The following is a 22,234-nucleotide window of genomic DNA, read 5'->3' as shown; positions in this document are numbered from 1 at the left end:
CTTACGGGGCGCTCACATACGTCCGGCACGTCCCCTTGGAATCTCCATAGGCTCAATGCAGCACGGTGGGAGCGGGACCTTGGCATGGCGCACAGCGATGGCGGTAGATTTCTGCTCTACCGCACGGACAGCAGAAGATGCCAGAAATGTATTAAGAGGCGTGCGTCTCTTAATAAATTGGTTGGATCTTCCTTCGGCAGGGTTTTTACTAAGACTTGTCTGGTCTTTAGTAAATGACCTCCATGGTGTTTTAATCCAGCACCATTATCAAGATCGCTGCTTGATGTCAGTGAATGGAAACATCCTTGTTTAAATCCATAGAAAGAAAAGCCCAAGAGCTTTCAATGGGGTTTTCCCATCTTATGAAGTGAGGACATGTTGTATCTCTAGGATACGCCATCACTGTGTGACTGGTGGGGGGCCCAATTTCTGGGACCTCAGACCGAGGTTGGCTGCAGTCCCCTGTACAGCCAGGAGGTGGAGGTGCCGCTGTGCAGGGAAGTCAGAGGACCCCCCGATCCATCACGGCTGTGGCACAGTAATCCCCCCCTCACCAACACAGCAATTTTCTATTCTAGCAATACGGCCATTACTTTACATGAGTAGGACTTCTCACGGATGATAGTTTGTCACAGTGGCATCCAGTCTAGGCGATCCTGCATAAGCTAAATAGATCTGAAGCACAATGTATCAGTCTCTTGGCGTAAACACTGTCCTTATTCACTGACAGCAATCAAAGGTTTCCGCAATGTTTAGGAACTGAACTAGAAAAGTATATTATAACGGTCAGACTGTACTAGGTTATGTGTACAGCGCGGTCGGAGCGGTCGCCCTGTCATGTCACCGGTGGGTCGGGGCAGCGTGACCTTTCTGATCAGTTCCCTTTAAAAGGTATAGCAGGCTAGCTTAATCGCATCACCCACCGCCTACAGGAAGGCATTCAATACGAGCGGGCGGCCATCACAGAAAGGTAAAGTGCCGCTGGTCTAATCTAATACACACTACACTGCGAAAACATGCGAATTTTCATGTGAATTTCTGCATCCAAACTGCACCAAAAAGAAAAAAAGAAGCTATTTCTAACAGCAGCTTTTGGCGCAGATTTGATGTAGTTTTGCCGCAGAATAGAATTCTAAATCCGCACGGAAGAAATGCTCTGCAAAGTGTAGATGAGGTTTGTTTAATGGTACTGTGCTACAGAGGTTATCTGGGGAAATGTGCGTGTCCCGCTGCACGTGCAGGCACCCAAATATCTCCACTGCTTCCATGACCTGCGTAGCCTGTCAGCAGTTCTGAGAGTCCAAGCTGCTGACAGCCTCCCTTTAAAAGGTCGGTATAACAGAGCACTGAAAGGGACCGTGGTTGTCTACTACGTGCCATGTGTCCCCCTGGCTTCTGATGGTTTCCCCTGGGATCAGAAACCTCCAGCATTCCAGCTGATGTGAAACTACAACTCCCCGCATGCTCCATTCACGTTCTGAGAACAGGCAAGCAAGCGTGCATGCTGGGAGTCGGAGTTTCACCACAGCTGGAATGCCGAAGGTTGTCCTAATTAAAAGGACAGTGACCCTTCAAACGTTACGGCCTACCCTAGCACCCCCATTACAATGTGGCTATCCTCACAGAGCAATCTCAGTTTTATGGATTTGAACCCATCTGCCGTACTGCCCCCCCCCCCCCCCCTGCAAGATTACATTTCCCTTATATAACCAAAGGCTGAAAACAATGTGCAGCCTCCTGTGCACTGGCAATTCTGAATCGTACCAGGACCCTGGGAACGGTGTGGTGAGAGCAGCTGCAGGGCGCAGTAATGCCTCCAGCATCATCTAGATGAATGGAGGGAGAAGAGGATGCACTCACAGTGTCTGTGCGGTCCATGGCAGCTGTATCATGTGCACCTCCTCCCTGTGACTCCGGACACTGCCAGCCATGTGACTCTGATGTCACCAGATACAGGCGGGAGGATGGGACAAACCTAATCATCAAGTCTCAGTGCTACTGCAGGGATCAGCCATAAACCTGCCCATGGAATCTACTATGTATGTAGATAAGCATGTAGTAGACAGACAGCGAAGTGAATAGAACTTCCAAGCCAGCAGTTTATAATGACACTAATCACCAAACTGTACGAGCTACACCATAAAACATACACGACGACTCAATGCAAATCAGAACGATGCAGAAGAAAAGGACAGAGTAAGCGCTCGTTCACATTTGACATTAAAAGGATCTGTTCGTCGCCTTTATCACAGGTTCTGTCAAAAAGACTGGACAGAAAAGTCCTACATTTAGGACCCCGAACAGAAAGTGAAGGGACTCCACCGTAGCCGAGCAGAACAAGGAAATACCGTATATAGCGGTGGTGTGAACCTGCCACCAGGATTTTGTGTATAGAGCTGAGGACATGGGTTGCTAGATGGCCGCTAGCACATCCGCAATACCCAGTCCCCATAGCTCTGTGTGCTTTTATTACGCAAAAAAAAAAAAAAAAAAAAAAAAAAAAAAAAAAGATTTTATAGATCTGTAACTTAGGCCCCATGCACACGGCCGTGTGCGGGCCGTGGAACCGCGGCCTGGATCCCTTCTGAGAGCAGGAGCGCACGGCGTCACTGGTTGCTATGACGCCGTGCGCTCCCTGCTGCCGGCACAGTACAGTAATACACTGGTATAGATCATACCAGTGTATTACTGTATTGCGGCGGCAGCAGGGAGCGCACGGCGTCATAGCAACCAGTGACGCCGTGCGCTCCTGCTCTCAGGAGGGATCCAGGCCGCGGTTCCACGGCCCGCACACGGCCGTGTGCATGGGGCCTTAACCTTAGATGAGGCCTGTATCCTCCATGCTTCAGAGATGAGTCCAGCACCTACCCACATCCTCCGAATCTCCTCCTTGCACCCCACTGTCACAAAGCTAGAACGCCGTAATCTCGCGATGCGCGAGCTAGCACATGCGCAGTTCGTTCCCTGAGGCTGATGTCAGCACAGGGAAGGAACACTATGCCGACACTACGCATGCACTAGCTCGCGCATTGTGAGATTACGGCGCTCTAGCTTTGTGACAGCAGGGAGCAAGGAGGAAATTCGGACGATGCGGGGCGGTGCTGGGCTCTGCAAATGTTAGTAACAGCTCCTTGGGCTTCTTACTTGCCTCATTTAGACTACTTTCACACTCGTGTTTGGTGCGGATCCGTCATGGATCAACACAGACAGATCCCTTCAGATAATACAACCGTCTGCATCTGTTCAGAACGGATCCGTTTGTATTATCTTTAACATTGCCAAGACGGATCCATCTTGAACACCATTGAAAGACAATGGAGGACGGATCCATTTTCTATTGTGCCAGAAAACGGATCCGTCCCCATCGACTTACATTGTGTGTCAGAACGGATCCGTTTGACTCAGTTTTGTCAGACGGACACCAAAACGGAATAGAGATGGAACAAAGGCAAACTGATGCATTCTGAGCGGATCCTTTTCCATTCAGAATGCATTAGGGCAAAACTGATCCGTTTTGGACCGCTTGCGAGATCCCTGAACGGATCTCACAAACGGAAACCAAAACACCAGTGTGAAAGTAGCCTTACATATCTATAAAATCATTTTTTTTTTTACACAATAAAAGCACACAGAGCTATGGGGACTGGGTATTGCGGATGTGCTAGAGGCAATCTAGCAGCCCATGTCCTCAGCTCTATACCCAAAATCCAGATGACAGGTTCCCTTTAAGCCATAATTACAGAGCTCAAAACTTGAATATAATACAAAATCAGTGTATACTGACAACTGAAAAAGGATATGTGCTAGACACTGTAAGTGTGGAGGAAACACTGCAGAGGTAGCACATGGTGAAATATCAGAGACGACGGGTCTCACTCAGGCAAGTACAGGTCTGAGTGGTGCTGTTCAGACCCGGGGTGGACTGGGAATTTAAAGGGGTTGTCTCATCATAGACAATGGGGGCATATCGCTAGGATATGCCTCCATTGTCTTATAGGTGTGGGTCCCACCTCTTGGACCTGTACCTATATCGAGAATGGAGCCCCAAAAGTTGTGGAGGGCGCACTGCACATGCGTAGCCGCCCTCCATTCATTTTCTATGGGGCCTCCGAAAATAGCCGAGCACTGGCTCGGCTATTTCCATCAGATCCATACAAGTGAATGGGAGCGGTGGCCGGTCACATGCGGTACGCTCCCATTCATTTCTATGGGGAGAGCGCTTGGTGGTGGTGGCCAGACAGGAGTCCTCCAGCTACTACTTTGAGTGTCTCCGTTCCCGATATAGGTGCGGGTCCCAGAGGTGGGACCCACACCTATAAGACAATGGAGGCATATCCTAGCGATATGCCCCCATTGTCTGAGATGAGACAACCCCTTTAAAGTGGCCCCGAAAAAGAAATAAATAAATGTGGCCCCAAGTTATAGACGAGTCCAAATTGACAAAAAGGAGAGACAACACAAGCCACAGGGTCAGAAATACCGTAATGCCGCACAAAATAACGCCGCCGCAGAACCAAATACCACAGCGCAGCACAAAAATACCACCCCCGCAGAATCAAATACCACAGCGCAGCATAAAATACCACCCCCGATGATCCCACAAACGAGCATGGGGTAAAATGATCTTTCGTGTAGATATCTCAATCTTCGTGTCTGGGCCGTAGAACGTGTGAACCGGAAACATGTATGACAACGATGATTTCAGCAGTCATCGCTTGTCCCCATACAGTGGTGGAGATCACTGCAAATAAATGCAACCCTTTCCTCCACTGATGAGAAGCAATTATTGGGAAGGAACAGTCCCTTTTGGATAATTGCCTGCTTGGTCGGGCAGTGTAAATGTGGCTCAAAAGGGGTTGGCCACCCTAAGTATCAAAAATCCAAAGTGCCCCAGACAATAGCCAAAACGATGAAGTATTAATATCTAAAGCTAAATGTACTGGCTATAGATAATTATTCACCGTGACACTTCCCTGGAGGAGCTTCCTCAGGCCGGCTGTGTGGGAGGAGCAGCTGTAAAGTGAAAGTAAAAATCCCAGAATGCACTGCAGCAAGCATCTCCAGAGGAGCAGTCACATGACATCCCCGCCCACCTGGGTTTTCACATAGAGATAAGAGCCCCTAAGACATTATCCAAAACTGCTGTACAGACATAGTAATAGAAGGAACACCCCAGTCCCAGCAGTAAGCTGTACAGACATAGTAATAGAAGGAACACCCCAGTCCCAGCAGTAAGCTGTACAGACATAGTAATAGAAGGAACGCCCCAGTCACAGCAGTAAGCTGTACAGACCTAGTAATAGAAGGAACGCCCCAGTCCCAGCAGTAAGCTGTACAGACATAGCAATAGAAGGAACACCCCAGTCCCAGCAGTAAGCTGTACAGACATAGCAATAGAAGGAACGCCCCAGTCCCAGCAGTAAGCTGTACAGACATAGTAATAGAAGGAACGCCCCAGTCACAGCAGTAAGCTGTACAGACATAGCAATAGAAGGAACGCCCCAGTCCCAGCAGTAAGCTGTACAGACATAGCAATAGAAGGAACACCCCAGTCCCAGCAGTAAGCTGTACAGACATAGCAATAGAAGGAACGCCCCAGTCCCAGCAGTAAGCTGTACAGACCTAGTAATAGAAGGAACGCCCCAGTCCCAGCAGTAAGCTGTACAGACCTAGTAATAGAAGGAACGCCCCAGTCCCAGCAGTAAGCTGTACAGACCTAGTAATAGAAGGAACGCCCCAGTCCCAGCAGTAAGCTGTACAGACCTAGTAATAGAAGGAACGCCCCAGTCCCAGCAGTAAGCTGTACAGACCTAGTAATAGAAGGAACGCCCCAGTCCCAGCAGTAAGCTGTAAAGACATAGCAATAGAAGGAACGCCCCAGTCCCAGCAGTAAGCTGTACAGACATAGCAATAGAAGGAACGCCCCAGTCCCAGCAGTAAGCTGTACAGACATAGCAATAGAAGGAACGCCCCAGTCCCAGCAGTAAGCTGTACAGACATAGTAACAGAAGGAACGCCCCAGTCCCAGCAGTAAGCTGTACAGACATAGCAATAGAAGGAACGCCCCAGTCCCAGCAGTAAGCTGTACAGACATAGTAATAGAAGGAACGCCCCAGTCCCAGCAGTAAGCTGTACAGACATAGTAATAGAAGGAACGCCCCAGTCCCAGCAGTAAGCTGTACAGACATAGTAATAGAAGGAACGCCCCAGTCCCAGCAGTAAGCTGTACAGACCTAGTAATAGAAGGAACGCCCCAGTCCCAGCAGTAAGCTGTACAGACATAGCAATAGAAGGAACGCCCCAGTCCCAGCAGTAAGCTGTACAGACATAGCAATAGAAGGAACGCCCCAGTCCCAGCAGTAAGCTGTACAGACATAGTAACAGAAGGAGAGTGGAGGGGGGGGGGGGGGGGCAGCCCTTTGTTGCACAAGAGCTCTGATGAATACATTTGTACAAATCGATCTGCTGACAGGAGCCTCCGGTCTATCCTCACACGACTTACTCTTAGCTGACGGCCTAGAAATCATCTATGAAAATATGACTGCCCGTCACCTGGGGAAAAAGGGGGAACGAGTGCAGTCAGACATCTCTATATACAGTGTACAGGGGGGGTCACACAGAATCTGTATATACAGTGTACAGGGAGTGATGGATCTCTGTATACAGTGGTAGGGGTCACACATCAGTATATACAATGTAGTAGTGGGGGGTCACATCACTGTATGGGGGGTGTCACATATCACTGACCTCAGCCATACTGGCAGCACAGAAGGGGTTAAAGCTCCTGAACTGTTGGTCTGGCTGTAATAAACGTGTGTGATAAGGACACGAGGGGGCGTGGCTGCCAACAGCAGGACACGAGGGGGCGTGGCTGCCAACAGCAGGACACGAGGGGGCGTGGCTGCCAACAGCAGGACACGAGGGGGCGTGGCTGCCAACAGCAGGACACGAGGGGGCGTGGCTGCCAACAGCAGGACACGAGGGGGCGTGGCTGCCAACAGCAGGACACGAGGGGGCGTGGCTGCCAACAGCAGGACACGAGGGGGCGTGGCTGCCAACAGCAGGACACGAGGGGGCGTGGCTGCCAACAGCAGGACACGAGGGGGCGTGGCTGCCAACAGCAGGAAAACCAGGCAGATCTGCTGAAGAAGATATATTAGAAAGTGTAATATCGCCCTAATTTCTTTCCAGAGTGGCCAGCCCCTTTAAGGTATAATAATTATACAGATCTGTCTAATATGTAACCCTCCTAATAAGGCCTCATGCACATGACTGCCTGTAAACTGCACCGATAAGGGCCATGTACATCATGCATTTTCCCTTTTCTCACCATGTTACAAAACCCTATTGTCCGCAAAACGGATGTTGTATTTACTTTGCATGGCTTACGGATGCGGACAGCACGCGGTGTGGCCCCACTAAAATGCATTTTTTGCAGATCGGATGCGCACTGAAAATACGGTCAAGTGCATGGGGTCTATATGAGATAACATGTTCTTCACAGCAGATCCCCCTCACGACGCATACTATGTAGACCCAGGAGTGTTGCAGTTCGCAGGTGACCTACTAACACAATACAGCGGTACTGTGCCCGGCACCGAGACCCACCCACCCTGCTGAAATGCACGGGGGGATAAAATTGTCTGAATCTCTGGGTCATATAACCATTAGACCATGTGGAATACCTCAATCCAGCGCACCCTTGCTGTGTTCCCTCCCCCTGCAGGACCTGGACATAGCACACAGGCGGCGCGCACACACAGCGCTCCGGACCAGGACAGTCTCATGCGTAGAAATACTTGTGAGTAGTGTTGAGTGAACTTGTGTTTCGAGTTCGGCGTACAAGTTCGCTCAACACTAGTCATGAGACTCTGTCCGGGCAGCTACGTCGCACGTACAGGCGTTATTGCGCCCTCTGAGGCTACTTTCACACTTGCGTTCAGAGCGGATTCGTCTGCATTATATTGTAAAATAAATTCTAAGTGTGAAAGTAGCCGCAGACGGATCCGTCCAGACTTTACATTAAAAGTCAATGGGAGACAGATCCGTTTGAAAATTGCACCATATTGTGTCTCCTTCGAACGGATCCGCCCCCATTGACTTCCATTGTTAGTCTGGACGGATCCGTTTGCCTCCGCATGGCCAGGCGGACACCCGAACGCTGCAAGCAGCGTTAGGGTGTCCGCCTGCTGAGCAGAGCGGAGGCTGAACACTGCCAGACTGATGCATTCTGAGCGGATCCGTATCCACTCAGAATGCATTGGGGCTGTACGGATGCGCTCGGTGCCGCTTGTGAGAGCCTTTAAACGGAACTCACAAGCGGAGCAAGTGTGAAAGTAGCCTGACAGAGGGATTTCATTTTTGCATTATTTTCGTCTTTACATGGCAGTAATCTGCCAAATGGTCGGTCAGCAATCAGAGCATCTTAGAACCGGAGGAAAACGCATCTGCGTGAATTAATACAACCGGCTGCATCTCTTCAGAACAGATCTGGTTGTACTACATCGAAAATGAGCATGCCGCTTTTTTCCGTGTCCGGACCCGGCACCATTGACTTACGTGGTTTTTGATGCCAGATCCGGCATGTTCACTTTCCAATGCCGCACACAAAAACGCTGCTTGCAGTGGTTATGTGAAAGGTGTGGAAACGCAACGAAACAGAACGGAATGCATTCTGGCGCGCTGCGTTTTGTTCACTTTTGTCCCCGTTGACGATGAATGGGGACAAAACTGAAGAATTTTCCTCCGGTTTTGAGATCCTCTGACAGATCTCAAAACCGGAAAGGAAAATGCAGATGTGAAAGTAGCCCAACAGCAAAATCTCAGATTGCACCCTCCGTCTTCCGGATACTATTCAGGTCCTGGTGCCTAAGGGGACTCAACGGGTAAAATGCACATGTTCAGGATTTATGTGCAGAAAAGCAGCACTGAAATGCGCAGGGAAATCCAGAAATTGTGTGCGGAATTGGTGCGGATTTTACTCCCCCTTATTGAAGTGAATGGAGAAAATACGGTCAGGAAAAATAAAATAAAATGACATGCTGCAGATTTTAAAATCCGCACAGAAAAAATCTGCATCGTGTGCATGGGAATTTCAAATTCTCATAGAACACAATATACATGACCAGCGGTGCGGATTTTCTGCACGCAATCTTGATAGTGTGCATTTAGCCAAAGGCTCCTGTGTCACAAAAGGGGACACTAGCGCCATCAAAGGTAGGTTATAGATAGCGGGCCATGTTGAGTTGGTGCCCACGGTCTTCGAGTTAGGGCTCGTTCACATGACCGTTGGTGTCCCGTTCCCGTATCACGGACCACATTTGAGGATCCGCAATACGCGGGCACTGTTCAGTTGTCATTCCGCATCACGGATGTGGACCCTTTCATTTCAACGGGTCCGCAAATCCAGAGATGCGGAATGGAAGCACGGAACGGAACACTACGGAGTGCTTTCTGGGGTCCACAGCACGGGCTTCGCACGTTCATGTGAACGAGCCCTAAGGCCTCCCGACTACAACGTAGTAACAGCCTTATATTATATGCTTCCATCTACTCGCGGTCGGAATGATATCGAACGTTTGAAGTGTATATTTGGCCATGTTCACACACCGAGGATCCGGCTCAGGAAAATCCGGCATGCTTTCCAAAGAATCTGCTGGAGAACTCCGATTTCTGCCATGGATGAGGCAGAGGACGTCCACGTGGATTAGCCCGCCCGCCATTCATTGGGGCAATGTTGTGAATTATTTTATTTTTTTATCCGCTGTGTATTTATCATTATTCACGTGGAGCAGACCCTGGGCCTACATTCTGAATGTGTGAACACGGCCTTAAAAGGAAAAAAGGGTGACCAAAAATGTTATCTGCCAGTTAAAACCAGATAGCAGCACACCTTTTTTTCTAATCTGTTTTTATTTTCTGATTGTAGATTTTTTAAAATTTTATTTCCTGAACATTACTATGGGGACGGCCATCTTACTCGAGCCAAAAATATGGTAAACATAAAAAAGTGATTTAAACAGCAGTCATTCTCTGACGGCACATTCCCTTTAACTGATCATCACCGGCAGAAATAAACAGACGATGATGTAAAATCACCTTCCGAGACTAGTATTCCCCAGCCTTATCTAGACTGTGCAGGCGCTGGGCGACTGTGCTCTCCCTGTGCAGGCACGGTCCTCCACGCTGCATTGAGCAGAGCTTCTCACCGCAGTGCTGGGCCGGGCTGCAGCTCCAGTACCCCCCCCCCCCCCCGTCTCCCCGTCTCCCCGTCCTTCCACACCATCAGCCTGGACAGAAGTCACCCGACCAATAAGTCCCAGGGGCAAGAAACCGATTATAAATAAGCCATTTCTTTTCTGAACACCTCAAAATCTGCCCGAATACTGAAAGTTCCCTTAAAGGGCTACTCCCATCTTAGGGTACTTTCACACTTGCGGCAGAGGATTCCGGCAGGCAGCTCTGTCGCTGGAACTGCCTGCCGAATCCGGCAAAATGGATGCATCTGCGAAACGGATCCAGATGCAATGCATTTGTAAGATGGATCCGCAATACCGGATCAGTCTTTCTCGTTGTCATCCAGAAAAACTGATTCGGCATTTTTTTTCCCCCACAGATTTAATGGTCTACGCATGCGCGGACAGAAAGAACAGATCCGTTTTGCGGGAACACTTGGGTCCGGACCTGGCACTAATACATTTCAAATGGAAAATAATGCCAGATCCGTCATTCCGGCAAGTGTTCAGGATTTTTTGACGGAAAGAAAACTGCAGCATGCTACAGTATTTTCTCAGTCAAAAAAACGTACAGTGACTGAACTGATGCATCCTGAACGGATTGCTCTCCATTCAGAAGGCATTAGGATAAAACTGATCAGTTCTTTTCCGGTATAGAGACCCTAGGACAGAACTCAATACCGGAAAAGAAAAACGCTAGCGCGAAAGTACGCTTAGACATCCATGCCAGGAGGTGGCCGCGGAGAGTGATGGCGAGACCAGGTGGGTATCCAGGACGAGGTAAGCATGAACCCCACTGATACATAGTTACATAGAGGATACGGTTGAAAAAAAAGACACGAGTCCATCAAGTTCAACCAAGGGATAGGTGGGGGCGCGAAGAAGGAAGCGAGACTCAGATTTCTACACATTTTCATAAGAATTAATGTCATTTACTTTTAAGAATTCATCTAAGGGCTCCATTACACAAGCGGATGCCATGCGGTTAATCCGCTGCGTGAAAGTGCCGAGCCCCGTTCCGGACAGCAGAGACACGGAGCAGTAACATGACTGATGATGCTCTGTGCCTCTGATCTTTTTACTACAAAATCACAGTTTATTTTGTAGTAAAAAGGTCACAGAGAGGCAAAGAGCGTTATCAATCATGTTACTGCTCCGTGTCTCTGCTGTCCGGAACGGGGCTCGGCACTTTCACGCAGCGGATTAGGCTACTTTCACAGTCGTGTTTTGGGCGGATCCGTCATGGATCTGCAAAAACTGATCTATTACAATAATACAACCACATGCATCCATCATGAACTGATCTGTTTGTATTATCTGTAACATAGCCAAGACGGATTCGTCATGAACTCCATTAAAAGTCAATGGGAGACGGATCCGTTTTCTATTGTACCAGAGAAAACGGATCCGTCCCCATTGACTTACATTGTGTGCCAGGACGGATCCGTTTGGCTCAGTTTCGTCAAGCAGAGTTTTGGTGTCCGCCTCCAAAGCAGAACGGAGGCAAACTAATGCATTCTGAGCGGATCCTTTTCCATTCAGAATGCATTAGGGCAAAACTGATCCGTCTTGGACCGCTTGTGAGAGCCCTGAACGGATCTTACAAACGGAAAGCCAAAACGCCAGTGTGAAAGAGCCCTAAACCCACTGTTCCTTCTGTGACCTGAGGAAGTCTATTCCACAGATTCACAGTTCTTACAGTAAAGAAGCTTTGATGCTTCCGGAGACTGAACTTTTTCCTCTCCAGTCGGAGGCAGTGCCCCCTTGTCTTTTGAGCACATTTTACATGGAACAGCTTTTCACCGTATTTTTTGTATGGCCCATTTATATATTTGTATAGGTTAATCATGTCCCCCCCTTAGACGTGTCTTCTCAAGACTGAATAAATTTAATTATTTTAATCTTTCTTCATAACTAAGACCCTCCATGCCCCTTATCAGTTTAGTCGCTCTCCTCTGTACTTTTTCCAGCTGCAGTGCATCCTTTTTATGGACTGGTGCCCAGAACTGAACTGCATATTCCAGATGAGGCCGCACCAACGCTTTGTAAAGTGGCAATATCACATCCCTGCCCCGCGAGTCCATGCCTCGTTAATGCATGACGATATCCTGGTGGCCTTAGAAGCAGCTGATTGACATTGTATGCTATAATTTAATCTTCCATCCACAAGGACACCCAACCAAATCCTTCTCTATAAGTTACTTTCCCAGTTTTACCTCCCCTAGTACATATGAAGGACCCTGGGTCTGGCGACTCTAAATGGGTCAGATAAAAACGTTTAAAGTTGGATAACCCCTTAGATGAGCGGTCATGGATATCCAATTGGTAGGGGGGGGGGGTCAAACTCCGGGCACCCCCACCTATTTGAAGGAGCCACAGTGCTCACACCAGTGCAGAGCACTCCACACATCCACTCTGAAGGTCCAATAAAAAAAAAAGAAGAAAAAAAAAAGAAAAGAAAGTTTAAAGTCGGATAACCTCTTTAACTCCTAGAAACCTCCTTTAAGTTTCCAAGTTGCCCACATGGTGACTAACCATGTACTACCATCATTCGTATCAGCAGACTGCTAGGAACCCACAGATGAGACCATGTCTTTAGCTGGAGACCCCTTCAAGCTCTACACTAAAAATGCCTATAGATGGGAACTCTGCCAAAGGCCCACTTGCAAATAAGAGTTTCCCATCAGCCCCGTACATCAGAAAGACAGGACTGCGGATCCGCTGCCGCCCGCACCAGGACGAATGGGGACTGCTGTTCGGAGCCAGTCATCTGCGATTAAGTGGTTTTCAGGAGGATCACATAATAGATTTTGGAGTGAATTCAATCTTCATTTTAGAATAGTGGCACAAAGGCTCATCTCTACCACCATACGTGTAACCTACAAAACCGGCGTAAGTCACTACTGTACCACCAGGTGCAACAATCGTGACTACCCATACCACAATGGCACATAATAGAGTCATTTATTCCATAGAAACTTCAGAAAAGTCTCAGAAGTTCCTCAGGGATACAGCTGCGGATTCTATATAATCATCTCTGACCGCAGCGACAAGTCATGAGTATGGAACAACTGGAAAACGGCACCCTGAAGGAAAAACAAAAACGTCACAGCGCTCATATTATGTGCTGCTCCTTTGTGAAGCCTATTCCAGATCAGCCCCTATGAAGTGAGTGGTGCTGAGCTGCAATACCAAGCACAGCCACTATACAATGTATGGCGCTGTGCCTTGTGAGCTGACGTGAGCCCGCCGCACTCACTAGAGTTCTGGTGAGCACAGCGGCTCCTGAAACAGTTGATCGGCGGGGGAGCGGCCACTCTGTTTCCTACAGATGTGAGAATGGCAACCTATCCTGAGGATAGGTCATCATTATCTTTTCCAGGATAACCCCTTTAAACGCAGACTTATTTGCTATAGACTTTTATAGCAAGTTACCATTACAGATACAGTGGAGCTGTAGCCCGGTCACAGTCACCATTTCTACAAGCCTGCCAGCTAACAATACACGTACCACTTCTTTCCCTGAAGTAATTCAACTTTTTTTTTTATTGTGTTCTATAAAATCCATAATCAAATCTGCTGCAAAGAAATAACGTCACTTCTCAAACATTTTTTCAACCAGCCACTGAAACAAGATCGACCATTTTACACTGTGTGCACGCGGTGGCGTTTTTAACATTAAAGTCAATGGAGAAAAAAGCTGGCGAGCTTTGAATGTGTATTTAGCAGCAGAAAACTGCAGATTTTAGCCGTGTGAAGATACCCTAAAGGTGGCCATACATGTCAGATAGAAGTTGGTTGATGGTTAAACAGCAGCTGAAGAGAGATCTGGTGAACACTCGTTTGGCAGACACGGCCAGAAACCTATTAGCTCATATCGGCCACAGAGGTTGCTCAGACTGGCCATATATGTTCTCGGCTATCTCCGGCACTCCCATTGAAATTAATGGGAGAGTCGGCGTGCTTTTCGGACCAGCTGCTCCATCCATTACAGGGGGCTCTACAAGGTATGAGACGCCCATTCTTATCTTTGTGGGGGTCCCCCATCAATTTTATAGTTTTCACCTATCCTAGGGATAGAGGCTAATTTGTGATAACGAGAATACCCCTTTAAACTTTAGGCTTAATATATAGTACAGCCCATAAGTTTGGACACACCTTCGCATTCAAAGAGTTTTCCTTATTTTCAGGACTATGAAAATTGTAGATTCACACTGAAGGCATCAAAACTATGAATTAACACATGTGGAATTATATACATAACAAAAAAGTGTGAAACAACTGAAAATATGTCATATTCTAGGTTTTTCAAAGTAGCCACCTTTTGCTTTGATTACTGCTTTGCACACTCTTGGCATTCTCTTGATGAGCTTCAAGAGGTAGTCACCTGAAATGGTTTTCACTTCACAGGTGTGCCCTGTCAGGTTTAATAAGTGGGATTTCTTGCCTTATAAATGGGGTTGGGACCATCAGTTGCTTTGTGGAGAAGTCAGGTGGATACACAGCTGATAGTCCTACTGAATAGACTGTTAGAATTTGTATTATGGCAAGAAAAAAGCAGCTAAGTACAGAAAAACGAGTGGTCATCATTGCTTTAAGAAATGAAGGTCAGTCAGTCTGAAAAATTGGGAAAACTTTTAAAGTGTCCCCAAGTGCAGTCACAAAAACCATCAAGCGCTACAAAGAAACTGGCTCACATGCGGACCGCCCCAGGAAAGGAAGACCAAGAGTCACCTCTGCTACGGAGGATAAGTTCATCCGAGTCACCAGCCTCAGAAATCGCAGGTTAACAGCAGCTCAGATTAGAGACCAGGTCAATGCCACACAGAGTTCTAGCAGCAGACACATCTCTAGAACAACTGTTAAGAGGAGACCACTGCTAAGGACAGGCAACAAGCAGAAGAGACTTGTTTGGGCTAAAGAACACAAGGAATGGACATTAGACCAGTGGAAATCTGTGCTTTGGTCTGATGAGTCCAAATTTGAGATCTTTGGTTCCAACCACTGTGTCTTTGTGCGACACAGAAAAGGGGAACGGATGGACTCTACATGCCTGTTTCCCACCGTGAAGCATGGAGGAGGAGGTGTGATGGTGCTTTGCTGGTGACACTGTTGGGGATTTATTAAAAATCGAATGCATACTGAATCAGCATGGCTACCACAGCATCTTGCAGCAGCATGCTATTCCATCCGGTTTGCGTTTAGTTGGACTATCATTTATTTTTCAACAGGACAATGACCCCAAACACACCTCCAGGCTGTGTAAGGGCTATTTGACCATGAAGGAGAGTGATGGGGTGCTGCGCCAGATGACCTGGCCTCCACAGTCACCGGACCTGAACCCAATCGAGATGGTTTGGGGTGAGCTGGACCGCAGAGTGAAGGCAAAAGGGCCAACAAGTGCTAAGCATCTCTGGGAACTCCTTCAAGACTGTTGGAAGACCATTTCAGGTGACTACCTCTAGAAGCTCATCGAGAGAATGCCAAGAGTGTGCAAAGCAGTAATCAAAGCAAAAAAGGTGGCTACTTTGAAGAACCTAGAATATGACATTTTCAGGGGTTTTTTTTTTACACTCTTTTGTTATGTATATAATTCCACATGTGTTAATTCATAGTTTTGATGCCTTCAGTGTGAATCTACAATTTTCATAGTCATGAAAATAAAGAAAACTCTTTGAATGAGGTGTGTCCAAACTTTTGGTCTGTACTGTATATGGCCACCTTAACAGGGACCACCTTGTTGTGAGTTGCTACGTTGAAGGTGACCTACATTATCTGGACCCATGGCCCAAAGGTTCTCAGAAACCTATTTGGGCAGGTCACCAATGACGCAAGTTGTAGGTGGTCAGCAGTCCCAGTTTCCATACGAGATTAATCTGTCTGCTAATCAAGTGTGAAACCGTAGACAACAAATGACCAGCTTCTTTGTTTATGAGGGTATAGCTTTTTCAGCATTTTTCCTGGCACTCAACACAGGGCGCCCACCCTGAATTCAGCTGCGAGGAGCCTACAACATATGGAGCTTCTCTGGGAATACAATAACTGGGAACCCGGCCCAGTCAAGTCTTACTGACAAAGCAAACAACATAAAAAGTAAAAACACACGTCCTACTGGGCCTGGGCTGGAGAAAAACAACCTAAACTGTGCGTTCAATGAAAAAGGGCAGGGTTACACTGACAAAATCTACAGCAGGGGAGATCAAAGAGCCTCCAGCAGCTGCTCTTGGCCGTGGTAAGTGTCCACTGCCACTCCTATGGCTTCCTCTACCTCCTGAAGGATGATTGACCGGCCGTGTAGGACATGAACTAGGTCCTCCACAGGCATATATTAATATACTATGAATTATCAGCCCTCCACTACGGTTCATTAAGTTACAAGCCCAAGTGCAGGACCCCATCTATGTCGTCCACCTGCACAATGAGGGCATATGGAAAGGGATTGTCTTCATGAGATCAATGATCAAGAATGGTCACCATTGATTCTAGATGACAGACAACCTTCCACGGGAAGAAATGATGATAAAACAAAATAGCCAAATACTAAACCAAATACATCAGGCTCTATTCACACTAGCATCAAGGCTGAAGTTCATCAGAGCCATGATAGGTCTGGTTTCAAATGGAGCCAAACTAATCACGAAGGATCCCTTGACTGTAGGGATTCCTGCATTTCATGGCAAGAATAATACTGTTGACTATGAGATTCTTCATAAAAAATACTGATAAAAGGGAAAGCTATAATGTGAACAATGCTTAAGTCGCTGGACTTTGAAGGTATACAACCCTACAACAATTTATATTATTTACAGGATCCCAAAACACAAAGAGGAACCTGTAATACCAGAGACACTTGGGGTCCATTCACACGTCCGTCTTTGTTTTACGGATCCGTGAAACACGAACATCGGCGATGTGCATTCCGCATTTTGGGGACCACACATAGCCGGCACTTAATAGAAAATGCCGCAATTGCCGACAAGAATAGGACATGTTCTATTTTTTTTTCGGGATCCGAATTGCAGACCCGGAAGCGTGGATCCGCAATTCCCCATAGAAATGAATGGGTCGGCAATTCCGTTCCGCAAAATGCGGAATGAAATTGCGGACATGTGAATGAACCCTTAGCACTACAAAATAGCCAGAATTCACATTAAAGGGGCTTTCTGGGACACAGATCGGCCCCCGGTACCCAAGCTGATCTGATAATCAATATCTAAGTCCAGGAAAACCTCTTGGGGTATGTTCACACAAAGTATTTTCTGTGCTGAGAAAAATCTGATGCAGAATCCGCACCACATTTGTTAGGGTACTTTCACACTTGCGTTGTGAGGATCCGGCAGGCAGTTCAGTAGCCAGAACTGCCTGCCCGATCCGGAAATCCGTATGCAAACGGATATCATTTTTAGATGGATCCGGATGCGGTTCCGTCTGACAAATGCATTGAAATTAGTCTCTCCGGTGTCATCCGGAAAAACAGATCCGATATTTATTAATTATCACATTTTTTAAAGGTCTGCACATGCGTAGACGGTAGACCTGAAGACCGGATCCGTCAATGTGGCAATTTTAAATGCTGGATCTGGCACTAATACATTTCAATGGAAATTAATGCCAGATCCAGCATCCGTTTCGGAATTTGGGACGGAGAAAATACTGCAGCATGCAGTATTTTCTCCGGCCAAATACCGTAAGAGGAACTGAACTGATGTTCTCCATTCAAAATGCATTAGGATAAAACTGATCAGTTTTGTTCTGGTATTGAGCCCCGAGGACGGAGCTCAATACCGGAAAAGAACAACGCTAGTGTGAAAGTACCATTACGCATTTTTTGATGCAGTTCAGGCGTGGATTTTCATCCCTGCCAATTTCAATGGACATTCCGAACGCAGAATCTGCCAAATTCGGAACAGACAGGTCACTACTTTTTTTCTTAGAGGGTATGGTCGCACAGAGCTTTTTGGCACAAATTCTGCGTCAAAAGACAATGTAAAAAAACGCATGCAAATTCAATAGCAAACACGCATGCAAATTCATACTGCGTTTTTTTTCCAGCTTGCAGTTTTGAAAAAAATAAAATAAAAATTGTGACCTTTCCATTCCTGACTCCCTTCCTGAATTCCTATTAAAAAGGGCAGGAATGAAATTCCACGCCCAAACCACATTTAAAAAAATTAAGGGAAAATGCAAAAGGGAAAAAAAAATAAAAAAAAAAATAGAACAAAAATGGTTTCCAAAAAACCCGATGAGGATTCCGCATCAGGTTTTTTTAAACACAGAAACTACTGTGTGAACATACCCCAAGAGGTTTTTCCATAAAGAACATTTACCACTTAGATACAGGACAGGTGATAAAAGTAGCACTAGTATGACCTGACTTCAGCTCACTTCTATGGGGCTGAGCTGTGCCCAAGCCATGTGACCGATGAACGTGACGTCAACTGGCCTAGTGAAAGCTGAGGGAAGGCTGCGGTGCTTTTGCGAGTGCAGAGCATTCTCAAACAGCTAAACGGTAGGGGTCCCAAGTGCTTGACCCCACCGATCAGATACTGATAACCTGTCCAGAGTATAGATCATCAGTTTATAAATCTCAGAAAACCCCTTTAATGCACCTTTCCCTGTGTGCCTGAGCAATGGGTTCCTGGTCTGCTAGTATCCTGCATTCATTTGTCTGGCCATGTACCGACTTCTGCCCCGTTTTCTAAATATTACCATTCTGCTGCCTGACCTGACCTGAGCCTGCACTCCTGTGCTGCCATCCCTGACTTTGGATTGCTTACTGTGTAGCTCAGTCTGCCTGCCCTAACGTCAGCCTGTTCCAGACTACAGTTTTTCCTATGTCTATGGTGCTTTGCACTGGTCTCCTGACCTGTGGGTTAGCTGTCAGTTCTACACAGACCACTCCGGGAGGTACTGATCTGGTGGGTCCCCTGCAGGACAGGCAGCATAATGCCCATAGGGGTAACCCAAAGTCAAATTTATTCGACACAGTGGTTCCACACCCACTGCCGTAACAAATCCTGAGGACACCAGAACAAATAAACTAAAGTCCAAAATTTCAGCAGCACCTAAGGGCACAAAAAGTTACAGGTTCAGTCATAGATAGCTTTTAATGACTATGAAGTTTCTTCATCAGACAATATGAGTCACATATTTATATACAGAAGGACACAGGAACAGGGAAAAAGAGAACTATCAATATGAGGAGAGGCGTAGACCGCTGTAGCATTCATAGATAAGTAGTGTGGATATTGTTCTCTGATAGAGATCTGAGGACCTAATAGAAGAACATTTCAAGATATTTTGAAGGTCAGGACAACCTTGCCAACATGCATCCAGCAGTAGGGAGCGTGCAGGGAACAGTACAATAGGCTTGAAACACAGGACTGGAAACACATTGTAGACTTTAGAGACAGGAAATAAAGACTTTCATAGAAAACAACCCAAAAGTTTGGATCCAGTAGGACATTAGTAGGTTCCCTGGCTCCTGCATTTGTCCAGCCATGGTTTATCATACAAATACCGTATAGGCACGGCCACGTACAAGGTAATCACTCCGGATCCTGTGCAGAAAATCTGCAGGATTTACACGAGCAGCAAAGCGGATGAGATTTTAACAAATTTCATTCACACACTTCATTGAAATGTGGGGCTCGTAGTTGATGTTGACCTCACTTTCTAGTGCACAGAGGGCTAACGATGCACCAAAATTATTAAAAAGCCTACAGTTAAGCCAACTAGATAAAGAATGTCTTGATAAATCCCCATCTTTCACTCGCCACCAATCAGTCTCCCTACCAATCTAGCAGCTGAAACTATAGTCCCAAGTCAGTCTCCCCTTGAAATATAGTCCCCATTAAAAGGGGTCTGTATGTTAGGACAGGGCATAGGGGTCTGACCAAGGGGGCCCCTTGCCGATCACAAGAACAGGAGGCCTAATCACCCCTGCTTAAATAGAGCGGCGGCTACACATGCACGCTGCTGCTCCATCCAGCTCTAAGGGCCTGCTGGAGACAGCCAAGGGCTTGTACTCCGCCATCTCCAGCACGCATTCGGTCGGACACTTCATAGGGTATGGGATAAGTTGTCTTCAAGAGACGACCTCTTAAAAAGGGTTATCCAAGACTGGAGGGGGGGAGGGCAGAGAATAGCAGGCTGCAACAGTGATCTGCCCCCTTCTATCATGTGCATCAGTCAGTCTCCAACCCCCTCTGGCAGCCAAAAATACAGTCCATGGTAAGGTATGCTGAATACAGTCAGATCATTTCAACATGTAGGCTGTTGCAGTGACTAGACATAGTAATTGCTTGCTCAAAGGCAATCCTTAGAAGCAGTCCTTTCTGTATAATGCCATGCTACTGCCCAGGTAATAACCCTTCTCTGACAAGCAGAAGTGACTGGTATAGGCTGCCATTCAGAGAACAGGAGGTCACTAAATGGAAAACGGGAAAGAGGATCAGGTAGTGAGAATGGCTAAGCTTGCATGTCTACCAGCACCAAGTTCAGTGGGAAATCCCGTAGGAAATCAAAGAGGTAATGCGAGGCAGACGACCGATACCTTGGTGTCTGTGCACATGATGCAGGCGGCGCTGGAGGTTGCCCATAAAGTTTAAAGGGATTCTGTCACCTCTCATAACCCAAATTCTGATTTTAAAATCAGTCATGCTCCACACATTACCTTGAATCGGCTGTGCTGTTCTATATTGTTTATAATTATGCAAATTAACCCTGAAGGTGCCCAGAGGGGCGTTATGTTCCCCTTAGTGTGCCCAGTAACACCCCTTTTACAGTGCCCAAAACGCCTTCCTCCAGAATCCCTAACCGCCCACAGCGTCTCATCCCTCTCCTCCCCCTCCCTGATGGCCAAGAGCGAAGTCTCGCGCAGACACAGTACCCACTGAGGGCTGCGCCAGTGCGATTCGCTGGAGACTGAGGGTAGGAGCTTCATCGTCATCACTGGGCATGCGCCGAGCCCAGTGACGTCCGATGCTCGCTCTTCCCTCAGTCTACAGCAAATTGCACTGGCGCAGCCCTCAGTGGGTACTGTGTCTGCGCGAGACTTCGCTCGGCCGTCAGGGAGGGGGAGGAGAGGGATGAGACGCTGTGGGCGGTTAGGGATTCTGGAGGAAAGCGTTTTGGGCACTGCAGGGGGGTGTTACTGGGCACAGTAAGGGGAACAAAACGCCCCTCTGGGCACCTTCAGGGTTAATTTGCATAATTATAAAAGTAGTTTTTCTGCAAAACTACTGGACGGATTACAATATAGAACAGCACAGCCGATTCAAGGTAATGTGTGGAGCATGACTGATTTAAAATCAGAATTTGGGTTATGAGAGGTGACAGAATCCCTTTAAGTCTCCTACATAAGCAGCAGAATAAGGTCCTCATGTAAGAGTCATCCCCACGTCTGCAGGTTCTTGCATGACGAGTTCTCACAGCAGAGTAACCCGGACGGTTAAGACATCTGCAGTGAAATGATTTGCATATAGTTTACAGTCATTTAACAAGTGCACAGTCTCCAAAGAATTAATGACACCATTACATGTTTTGGCCACCTTCCCAGTCTTGGTCATTGATAATGAGCAAATCAACATCAAGAGAACGAGCTTGGTCAGGAGATTCCTTGCTTCAAACATTTGTCTGTCACCAGGACTTCTCAGGGGCCAAAACACCAGGTAATCATGGGCTGAGCAGATGGGGACTGCTCCAGGCATCTCCACTCCAACTCTGAATAATCCCTGGAGAGACCTTGGTTTAAAGCCGATAGCACTTTATAGCTAATCAAAGTGCGTTAACGATGCAGTTATGCATCTTACTGATATCACTGGAAGTTCTGTGACGTTTCTTGATTTCTGGGGCAGCTACACTGCATTCAGAAAGTCTTCAGACCCTTTCACATTTTGCTGTGGCCTTGCGCTAAAATAAAAAAAATAAGAAAAAATACGTTCCCTGCGTCAATCTGCCCTCAATACCCCATTTGCATGTGCAAATGTAGTAAAAAG

At 47.1% G+C, this 22,234-nt stretch overlaps 1 protein-coding gene across 3 annotated transcripts in view; it reads right to left on the bottom strand.

Annotated features, from left to right (window-relative positions):
• The window catches only part of WWP1 (WW domain containing E3 ubiquitin protein ligase 1), a 111,359-nt gene that overhangs the window by 75,340 nt on the left and 13,785 nt on the right, over positions 1 to 22,234 (bottom strand). The window contains exon 1 of one of the 3 annotated variants that reach the window (XM_044292849.1): positions 1,861 to 1,916. The exons of the other annotated variants lie outside the window; for them this stretch is intronic. The gene's annotated coding sequence lies outside the window, so the exon portion shown is untranslated. Of the gene's footprint in view, positions 1 to 1,860; positions 1,917 to 22,234 lie in introns of those variants that run through there. 3 annotated transcript variants of the gene reach the window in all.

The sequence above is a fragment of the Bufo gargarizans genome, chromosome 5, assembly GCF_014858855.1.
Source record: "Bufo gargarizans isolate SCDJY-AF-19 chromosome 5, ASM1485885v1, whole genome shotgun sequence".
In the NCBI taxonomy this organism is placed as follows: Eukaryota; Metazoa; Chordata; class Amphibia; order Anura; family Bufonidae; genus Bufo; species Bufo gargarizans.
This window is presented reverse-complemented; position numbering and strand designations above follow the sequence as displayed.